The sequence below is a fragment of the Ruditapes philippinarum genome, unplaced genomic scaffold (assembly GCF_026571515.1).
Source record: "Ruditapes philippinarum isolate M1 unplaced genomic scaffold, ASM2657151v2 ctg8065_1_1_1_1, whole genome shotgun sequence".
NCBI classification, from domain to species: domain Eukaryota; kingdom Metazoa; phylum Mollusca; class Bivalvia; order Venerida; family Veneridae; genus Ruditapes; species Ruditapes philippinarum.
Window position 1 is genome coordinate 9,254 of NW_026857701.1, and position 11,852 is coordinate 21,105.

General features: G+C 34.1%; 1 long non-coding RNA gene across 1 annotated transcript; it reads right to left on the reverse strand.

Moving 5' to 3' along the window:
- Window positions 1–5,981: 5,981 nt before the first annotated feature.
- Window positions 5,982–11,109, reverse strand: LOC132750621 (uncharacterized). The gene is made up of 2 exons (XR_009628581.1): window positions 11,002–11,109; window positions 5,982–6,963 (listed from the first exon to the last, which is right to left on the reverse strand). It is a non-coding gene; the product is annotated as an uncharacterized LOC132750621 (long non-coding RNA).
- Between the last annotated feature and the right edge of the window lie 743 nt (window positions 11,110–11,852).

Here is an 11,852-nt window from a genome sequence, read left to right on the forward strand (position 1 = left end):
CAACTTTACATGAGCAAACAATTATAAAACTAGTACGCTTGATCTTCTGTCCATTGCATCTCATTTCTGTATATGAATTTAACATATTTCAAGTTTTATTCCGAAGGAAATTAGGATTATACCTGTATTTTTTATACAAAATAATAATACTCATAATAACAAAAAATAATACAAATAGAATAATAATAATAATAAGACCATGTTTGTTTAAACCTTCTTAAAGATACATTAAGATTGCTAGAATGCAGGGTGTATTGAAATGTGCTGATTTAGATTACTATCATTTTGCAATACAATTTTACTGAAATGATTGAAGTAAACTAATTGCGGAACAAAATAATAATTCTTGTTATCTTAAATGATTTTAAGTGATGTATAATGAAAACTGGCTATAATCTATTATCATTATATAGTATTTCTATAAGCTATAGATTTGGTCATCATGAAGCTAGGAAGATCATGTTTCTTAAACATATGTTGTTGTTTTTTTATTTTACATAGTAAATGTACATACAAAATGTATTTTCATTTTTATACGCCCGTTTGAAAAACGGACGTGTTATGGGAACGCCCCTGGCGGGCGGGCGGTCGGGCGTTCGGGCGGGCGGGCGGGCGGCGTCCACTTTTGTCCGGAGCATATCTCCTACATGTATAGAGGGATTTTTTAATGAAACTTCATAGAAATGTTCACCACTATGAGGAGCAGTGTCGCGCACATGAACCAGGTCTCTAGGTCAAAGGTCAAGGTCACACTTAGAGCTTATTGAAAAATGCTTGTCCGGAGCAAAACTTCCACATGTATAGAGGGATTTCAATATTACTTGGCACAAATGTTCACCATTGTGAGGCGGAGTGTCGCGCGCAAAGATTCAGGTCCTTGCGGTCAAGGTCAAGGTCACACATAGAGGTCAAAGTTTAGATAAAAATATGAAGATGTGTATATGGACCATTTAGTCATCATTTATTGAGGGATTGTAACACAAATGGTCATTATCAAGACTATGGCTGTGATACATAAAATTTAGGTCAATATATACAAGGTCAAGGTCACTAAAGATGATGAAATATCCAGATTTTGTCCGGAGCTATCTCCTACACGCATGGAGGGATTTTAATGAAATTTCATAGAAATGTTCACAATTATGAGAAGCCATGTCACGCACATGAACTAGGTCTCTAGGTCAAAGGTCAAGGTCACACTTAGACGCTTGTCAGGAGCAAAACTTCCACATGCATAGAGGGATTTCAATATAACTTGGCACAAATGTTCACCATTGTGAGGCGGAGTGTCGCGCACAAAATTCAGGTCCCTGCAGCCAAGGTCAAGGTCACACATAGAGGTCAAAGTTTAGATAAAAATATGAAGATGTGTATAGGGACGATTAATCATCATTTATTGAGGGATTGTAACACAAATGGTCATTATCATGACTACAGGCTGTGACACATGTACTTTAGGTCAATATATGCAAGGTCAAGGTCAATTAAGACGGTGAAATATCCAGATTTTGTCTGGAGCATATCTCCTACATGTATGGAAGAATTTTTATAATACTTATGGAAATGTTCACCACCATGATATGTATTGCTCCATGCATGATCCAGGTCTCCAGGTCAAAGGTCAGGTCACACTTAGAGCTCATTGAAAAACGCTTGTCCGGAGCAAAACTTCTACAGTCATAGGGGGATTTCAAATATAACTTGGCACAAATGTTCACCATTGTGAGGCTGAGTGTCGCACGCAAAAATTCAGATCCCTGCGACCAAGTCAAGGTTAACATAGAGGTCAAAGTTCAGATAAAAATTTGAAGATGTGTATAGGGACCATTTAGTCATCATTAATTGATGGATTGTAGCACAAATGGTAACTATCATGACTACAGGTGTGATACATTTAATTTAGGTTAATATTTGCAAGGTCAAGGTCACTGGAGATGATTAAATATCCAGATGTTGTCCGAGTAATATTTTCTACATGCATGGAGGAAATTTTAATGTTACTTTATTAAAATTGTTCACCACCATGAGACGTAGTGCCCTGCACATGAACCAAGTCTCTAGGTCAAAGGTGAAGGTCCACAGTTAGAGCTCATAGAAAAACGCTTGTCTGGAGCGAAACTTCTACATGCATAGAGGGATTTTCAATATAATTTGGCACAAATGTTCATCATTGTGAGGCTGAGTGGCCGTGCATAAAATTCAGGTCCCTGCAACCAAGGTCAAGGTCACACATCCTGTGCATATCTTCCCTTACTGATTTGTTTTAAGGGTTCATTTAACACACAGTGCTAAGAAAAAATTCCTTGCTAGATAACACTTATCCATAATGCCCCCATCTCCATCTAAAGCTTCGTAAACGGGCGTATTTGTGACTATGGCACCTTGTTATTTGTTTGGGTCGTCAGACCAAACAAATAATGGTAGCGAATTTCAGACTCTAATGCTGTTAATTGCAAGTGCCGAAAGTAGTCCACTTTTTTGAAGCGGTTACTTCCCTTTAGTACCTAACGCCGAAAAATTCAGGGGAGATCACATGCGTAAAGATGGTCAAATGACAGGCGCATTAATTTTCAAGCAAAATAATTCCCGAATGGTCGAAGATTTCTAATATTGTTTTTATTCTCTATAGATATACATGCTTATAGTAAGTGCCATGATTATTTACACAAGTGTTAAACAACAGTTAGCGTCGTTACAAACCCTAATTTTAGAATAACATGGTTTTCTTCAGGGCTATTATCATATAATTCACCGTGGCCGAGGGTTTGCCGCGCTCGCTTAGGAAGCGAGAGGTCTGGAGTTCAAATCCGCCAGATATGGCAACTCATTTTTTTTTCAAATTGTTTAAGTCAAATAAAATAACATTGGATTGAATATCAGTGTTGCAATAGTCTTTTAGCCAATTAACTACAATTAAAACGCTTGAAAGCATTGGTGGCACTTTACAAAAACAAATTGGTTTATCATCTCACAACCTTCACCTTCTGACATTCGGAGACCCAAACAAATTCAGCGCCTTCTGTGCTTTGATTTTTTTTTTGTTATTGTTGTTGTGTTTGTGTTTGTTTTTTTAAATTAAAAGGATCTCCGCTAAAAATTCCACAAAAAAATCAACGGGACTGTTTCACCTACGATATTGTTACCATTACTTTTAAGAAAGGCTGTGTTGATATGAAGGTATTACTAAGCTTATTTCATTGCACATGAAAAATGTCATAAAGTTAGTTGTCACCACAAAAACAGCCTATCATTTTCATATTATGTCACTCAAGAACATATCTAAATTTAATAATGTCAGTTCTGATTATGCGGTGAAAACTCACTACGTGTGAAATATTCATATTGTTATTTTTAAATAATAACGTTAGGTTTGTCGGAATATACATTATCTGAAATAATAGATAGGTAATTCATAAATACACTGTCATTCGTTGAGGTTTTTTATGCAACATAATTATTGTACATGTAAAGCATTTTAATGCAAAATACTTCCAAAAAATCATTTCAAAGAAAATAAAATGTTTAGATATACTATGCTCATCGTTGAGTAAAATATTTATTTCACAGAATATGAAATTCTTACGGAAAATGTCTAATTCGAAAAAGAATGAACAAACTATGTATAAGAAGCTGCTTTCCCAGTATAATAGGTCAAGTAAAGTTGGTCTTTTCATTAAAAAGAAATTGCCAGTTTTTTAATGATACCACATCTTCATATTTCATATCTTGATCACTTATAGTGTGTTTATTTTAAGCATAACATACATACTTTGTGTGAAGTCAAAACATTTTTATTTTATATTTTACAAAGAGACTGTGTAGCAATTATCAATATTTTCTAAAATCAAATATGAGCATAGTATATTTTTAATTTTGTCGGAATATTACGGAAATGTACGGTGATTAAATCTCTACCTATTTTAGAATGCTGAAAATTCTATCAACAATGTTCATACATTAAAATTATATGTTTCTAGCATGAACTGATACTTGCTAAAACGGCTGCGACCACTGTACAAAGCATTGACAATTCATTATGTTTGTAAGACATACACATATTGCATAATTTTGTGATGAATAGAGATATCACGTTTTGCAAAATAATATGCAAATACAAATGATCTGCATCGTGACGTCGCATCGGGAGAATGGGAGAATATCAAACTATTTACTTCCAATAGGGTCAGATTTCGTCTACCGGGAGAATCACGTATCGCTTTATCATTGACTGTGGCACAGTCAAGGTCACAATGTCTGAATTAAAGGATTCCATTTACTGAATTGATTATATAGCATGATCATCATAAATTCAAAGAAAATTAGCATTTATGTTCATGCGAGTTCATAATAATTTATGTGACATTTAGCAAGGTAATGCAAATAGAGGTATAGTCCATTTTGAATTCAAAAACGTAGTGTACTTAATTAAGTAAACGATAAATAAATTTATTGAATATATCAAACAACAGGTTAACATCCAATGTATAACGTGTATATGCCAGTAATGTATATTAAGTAGTAAGTACAATAAGCAGAAACATTAACGGTATGTCTCTGTCCCTTAGAACGACGTGGCGAAGTATTTGCCCCTTAGAACGACGTGGCGGAGTCTCGATGAAGGTATTTAATGTTATAGCTCCAAATAAGTATACATTGGCATTTATTTGCCTTTAAGAAACAAGCTATAGTCGCAATTTATTTTTTATTTTTTTACTATATACAAATAAGGAAAATCAATGAACCCTTAGGGCGGGGCCAATTTTTGTCCCATGGCTTTTATTTGAAAAAACTCAGTAGACACCCGCTAGAGGATGTTTCATGCATAATATCTAAACTCTAGCTATTTGGGTTTTTCATTTTAATTTTTTACTATATACAAATAAGGAAAATCAATGAACCCCACCCCCTGGGGCGGGGCCAATTTTGACCCCAGGGCATTTATGACTAGATGATGCCAAATATTTAAGCTCTAGCTCTTTCGGTTTTCTAAAAGAAGATATTTTAAGTTTTTTCTTTCAGTTGCAATGGCAACCAGAGTTCTGCTTGGAATTAAATTCTTTGAACAATTTTTAAAGTTGACTACCAAGGGAACATTCCTGTGAAGTTTGGATGAAATTGGCCTAGTGGTTTATGAGGAGAGTCGTTTAAAGTAAACGCCGGACGAAAAGCGATCACAAAAGCTCGAAATGTCACTTTGTGACAGGTGAGCTAAAAACAATGCAGTTTCGATGGGAAGCAATTTGAAAAAAATATATTCTTAGGTGATCACAACTTCAGGGTTTGATATTTCTTGAAAAGCTGGAGACATAGCTTTTGCCATCAATAAATTTACAATTATATTTTTTTTATAATTGTATAACATTGCAACTCAAATTAACATTGTGATTGATTAAACTAAATTAAATGTATATTTTTAGGTTTATGCCTACGCATATCAACCGGGCATACGTTATGGTTCTAAATGAAAAATAATATATAATAAGAAACTTAAAAGATAATTTTCAACTACATACTGTCAGATGTTTGAAATGCTCATTAAGCCTTCCCTGATTACATGTCACGTGCATTATTTCATTTTCTAAGAAGAAACAATAAAAAACAGACTTCATATCATAGAATTTTCTTGTAGTTTTTTAGGCCATATTTTGTTATCATGTTACTTTAATGCAATTTCTGGGATAATGATATAATAATGGACAATAGAATTTCAATTCAATTTCAATGTTTGACCATATGCTACTTGCATTGCAATTATTGTAGCCCTTGTTATCAACGCTCAACATTTTACTTTTCCTAAAGGCAAACAAATGAACGGGTTAAACAAATCCATTTATTAATTTTTTATAAGTCTGTTTAGATACACTTGTTGTATTGTCCAAGTATGAATCATCTACATTATTTTTAAAATGTCAAAGTTTAGAAGAAATGAGTAATTTGACAGTATTTTATTATCAACAAAGAACATAAAACTTCAAAATAGATAACATGTAAATTCTTATTGAAAGTGCATTAAAAAACAAAATTCTTATTTTTTCAAATCATGAACAATTATTCATGGATACTATACACTCCCAACAGCAATTTTTGACAGGAAATAGGTCCGAATGAAGTAATTTTACCAACTGGTCCCTACTCTCTTGGTAGCTTTGTAAAGAGACGCCACTGTGTTGCAGATAGTTCACAATCTTAAGTGTTTATTCATGTTACTCACATCACTGAATGTACAAAACAGACTTGACATTTAAAACATTAAAGTTTGTTCTCAAGTTGTCTCCCCATGTGTTTCTTCTGATACATATTAATGCTAAAGTTGCCATTACAATACATTACATTGACAAGTTTGTTTTTTTCTCCAGTATCGTGGTTCTCATGACTACCTTCAGAGCGCTCAGTTTGCTGGACGTCTTATCCGACTTAACATTTACAAGGTTTTTTTTCTCCGCTATGCATTGTCATGTGTCGCTTCATATTGCCCATATTGCTGAATGTACCATTACAGATTTCACATTTAAAAGGTCTATCTCCAGTATGTATCTTCATGTGATGCTTCAGATTGCATTTTTTGATGAATGTGCAATTACATACACTACATGAAAAGGGTTTTTCTCCAGTATGTATCATTTTGTGTTCATTCAGATGACACTTTTTGGTGAAAGTACGAAAACATACATCACATTTAAAAGGTTTTTCTCCAGCATGTCTCAAAACATGTAGCTCCAGACTTCTCATACCGATGAAGGTGGCATCGCAGTTATAACATTTATAACGTTTCTTCACAGTGTGAATTTCCACGTGTTGTTTCAAATTGCCCATACAGCTGAATGTGCAATCACAAACTTTACATTTATTGCTCATGTCTGAATAAACTAGCACAGGTAGTACATGCAGAAGGTTTATTCTCCAGAATGTTATCCTAATTTGTCACTTCTGATGGCTTCTAGGGCTGTATGTTCATATCTGCACCTGAAAATAAAAGCAAATGTAAACAAGGTTTTTCCATAGATTGGCTGACACCTGATGACCCATATTCAAATCTGACCTACAAATGATTTGAACAACTTTGCTTAAATTTTCTGAAATATTTAGGCTGAGACTAGTACATTTATAGTGTTTATACGTTAAAAGGTTTTGGTCTGTGTGACCTACTTTATGACCCAAAATGACCCATATTCAAACTTGACCTACAATTCTTCTATCCAACCTAACTGACCAATAAAGAGGATATTTTGACAAAAGCAGTAGCCCCAAGAATTTTAACAAGGCATTTCCATATTTGGGTTGTGTGACTTAGTTTTTGACCTGAGATGACCCATATTCCACTTTGGCCTTCAAATTATGTAAAAAAAGCTTTCCGAACACTCTCAGAATATCTGGACCAAAACAGTCACCTCTAGAGTGTTAAAAAGGTTTTTACACATTTGGATTGTGTGACCTTGCATTTGACCCCAGATGATCCATATTCTAACTTGACCCAGAAATCATCTTATAAATCTTTTCTACCAAAACAAATCCACAAGCAAAACCCCAGGTGCACAACTTCACATGCTGATCAACATTCTTGTAAAGTTGCATGATTCTAGGTCAAATACCTGTTGCGTTACGTGGGACACATGTTGAAAATTGCAAATTTTTACTAAATCAAGGGCAATAACTCTAAAAATACTAAACAAGAGGGCCATGATGGCCCTGAGTCGCTCACCAGAAACGACTGATTTTCAGTGTTGGAATGTCAATATATTCTCATATTAAACTTAAGCATAGAATATGTTTAAACAATAATTTGAAGAAATGCCATGACCTGGGGCATTTAAGCTTTAGCTTAAACAGGGCTTATCAAATTAATATCAGCTAAGAATGCTACAAAGTTTGGTGATCATCTATCAATTATTTTAGTAAGAAATGATGTTTGAAGGTTTTTTCTATTTTTAGCTTTAGTGGCCCCTAAATGGGCTAATCAAATTAATATTAGCAAACTTGATAAAAGAATACCCAAGAATGCTACAGACAAAGTTTGGTGATCATCCATCAATTGGTTCCGAAGTAGGAGATGTTAAAAGGTTTCTCTATTTTTAGCTTTAGCGGCCCCTAAAAGGGGCCAATCAAATTAATGTGAGCAAACTTGATAACAGATTACCCAAGAATGCTACAGACAAAGTTTGGTGATCATCCATCGATTAGTTCTGTAGAAATAGACATTTAAAGGTATTTCTATTTTTAGCTTTTGCGGCCCCTAAAAGGGGCCAATCAAAATAATATTAGCAAACTTGATAAAAGACTACCCAAGAATGCTACAGACAAAGTTTGGTGATCATCCATCAATTAGTTCTCTAGAAATAGACATTTAACAGTATTTCTATTTTTAGCTTTAGTGGCCCCTAAAAGGGGCCAATCAAATGAATATGAGCAAACTTGATAAAACACTACCTGAGAATGTTGTCGACAAAATTTGGTGATCATCCATCAATTAGTTCTGTAGAAGAAGGTGTTTAAAGGTTTTTCTATTTTTAGCCCTAGAGACCCCTAAAAGGGGCTAATCAAAATAATATTAGCAAACTTGATAAAAGACTACCAAACAATGCTACAGACAAAGTTTGGTGATCATCCATCAATTAGTTCTCTAGAAATAGACATTTAACAGTATTTCTATTTTTAGCTTTAGCGGCCCCTAAAAGGGGCCAATCAAATTAATATGAGCAAACTTGATAAAACACTACCCAAGAATGCTACAGACAAAGTTTGGTGATCATCCATCAATAAGTTCTGTAGAAGAAGATGTTTAAAGGTTTATCTATTTTTAGCTCTAATGACCCCTAAAAGGGGCCAATTGGAATGACATGATCAAATTCAAGTGTGATCGTCACAAGGATGCTACAGACCAAATTTGAACTAAATCTGCCCAGTAGTTTCAGAGAAGAAGACGATTGTTGACGACGGACGCCGGAGCATCCCCCTTTGATACTAATAGCTCACCATGAGCCTTCGGCTCTGGTGAGCTAATAAAGCCACACAAAAATACCCAGGTGCACAATTACACATGCTGATCAACATTCCTGTAAAGTTTCATGACTAGGTCAAATACGTTTTGAGCTATGTGCGACACAAAAGAGAACAGACGGACGGATGGACGGACGGACATCTGGCCAAAATGTAATAAGAGGCCATTTCTTTTGTTATTTTCTTGATTTTAATAGAGGGACAATGGCCCCTAACTCTATTGTAACGGAATGAACTCTATTGTTCTCTTTTGTTCTGTTTACAGTTAGATGGCCCCCTATCCCAATTCGGTAGTGCGGTAGTGGAATATCTCGCTCCAGGGCTTTTATTTAAACAAACTTTAGAGACACCTATAAGATGTTGCATGCTAAATATCCTAGCTCTACCTCTTTAGGATTTTTTTTTAAAGAAGATAATTTAGGTTTTTACTATATACATATAAGGACAATCAATGACCCCTGGTGCAGAGCCAATTTTGACATTAGGACTTTTATTTGAACAAACTTGGAAGAGACCTTCTAGGTGATGTTTCATGCTTAGTATCTAAGCTCTAGCTCTTTCAATTTTTCAAAAGATATTTAAACATTTTACTTAAACATATAATCCAAGAAAATAAATGATCCCCCGTGGTGGGGCCAACTTGGAAGTTGGCCTCAGGGCTTTTATTTGAATCAAATTGGTATACACCCACTAGAAAATGTTTCATGCTTAATATCTTAATATCTAAGTCTCTAGCTGTTTGAGTTTTTTAAAAGAAGATTTTTTAAGGTTTTTACGTTGGGGCTAGTTTTCACCCGATGGCTTTTATTTGAACAAACCAGAGTTCTGCATAGAATTACATTATTTGAACAATTACAATTTATTATTGGTGACCACTGGAACATTCCTGTGAAGTTTGAATGAAATTGGCTTAGCAGTTTGTGTGGAGATGTTGTTTAAAGTGAAAGTTAACAGACGCAGGCCGGACACCGGATTAAAAGTGATCACAAAATTTAGAAAAAAATATGTATTTAATTTAAATCATTCTTTGTGAAAATGTACGTAATGCTAGCCACTTCCATTAACAAACATAATGTGTGTTATACATCTTTCAAACTTCTTTAACTAATGATCTCTAATCTGTTATATGTCAACATATAAATACATGTTTAATCAACATCCTTTTTATGAAAGCTATTTTATGATTTTTGATAACAAATATTTATATATAAATGTACATTCAGATTTAATGCTGATAGTTTATATAAACTATCCTATAAATAATTTTCCCCAGGGAAATTTCATTACATTTTGTATATAATATTATAACTCATATTTGTCAGTATCTTACATCTTAAAATTTATTAAATTTACAAAAGATGCTGAAAAGACCCCGGTTTTGAAGCCGAAATGTATAGGTCCTAAACGTTAAAAAAATTTGTAAATGTAATATCATTTCATAATTACAAAACAACGTATCAAGACAGAAATAATAAAATGTAAGTCACGTCCGGTATTTTAAGTCATATCCGCAGATATGAGTAATAGCTGGTTTAAGTCACACTTAGATCATGAATCAGAGTTTACCATACAAAATCTATTCCTGTCTATTTGTGCTTTATTTTTGTTTCGTTTCAGATGTCATGCAGTCTGAATCGTGGACACACTTTCCAAGTCGAAGTAAAAAACAACAAAACCACTCTCGGATAAAAATTGTTGATTCAGTTCTTTATTTACTTACTTGCCCTTTTGTTTACTATGTTATTTCAAGACCTTGTCATGCAGGGAATAATGTGTGAATATTGAGGGCCTAAATAATGGGGTTTTTTAGATAGGTTTTACTTTTACATCTTCTCCGTGTATCTCAGCAGACAATCACACCGACTGCCTGTGGATCCCAGTAACATAAGGAGGTCTGAACTGCTAAAAATTATCTACTTAAAACTACATACTGATTTTCCTTATCATAAATATAATGAATTATAAAGCATCGTTAAAGTAATTTCAGGAGTCGATAAAAATGCATACCAAACATCCCGTTTAATTTAAATACTGCTTTCTTTCCAAATAACATGAACAGAAATTTGACTTTTCATTATACTAGTGCATGGCGGATTGTTTTAAAAGGGCAGCAACTCATGGCAAAATAGCAAAATAACGATTCGTCCCATTCACGCATAGCTACCTGTCAGTTCGCACCTGTATCAATTCGTCTCTAGCTCCTCTCAAATTATCGTTTAATTTTAATTTGTCTGTTTGTCTTTTTCCTTTAAGTTGTATTAGAATAGGTAATTTATCAATAATTTATGCGTATATATACATTTTATAAAATTTCTTTTCGAAAAATAGTCCAGAAATAAAAACATGTAGAGTTTAACACGCCGGAAACACTTAAAAATCAAGAAAGACACACGGTTTCAAAATATGTGCATCCCAACAGGCCCATGCAAATTTGGCAGTTTGTAACCCAACATTCTATTTTATTCTATTCTACTCTATAACTGATGTGGCATATCCGATATATCTATTCCATTTTGAAATCAACTGAACAATTTATAACCTCTCAATTACAGTCTCAAGCCCAATCTTTATTAGAGAATCAACATGCACCGAAAACTTTAAATTCCTGAAATTGTTCCATGAGTAATTAAATTTGTGATCGTACCCACCCATAATCGAGGTTGTACACTATCATTGTTTATGCAATCAGAGTGTTCATTTTACACAAGGGCGAATCGATTTACTGCCTTAAAATTTACGTGTAGAGTCAGTGTTCCGCACAGGACCCGGTCCCGCACACTTTCCCATTTTTCATTTTTTCTTGAAAACTCAAATGAATTTATTCAGTTTTCATTTGTGTTTCACTGAACTGGCATGTT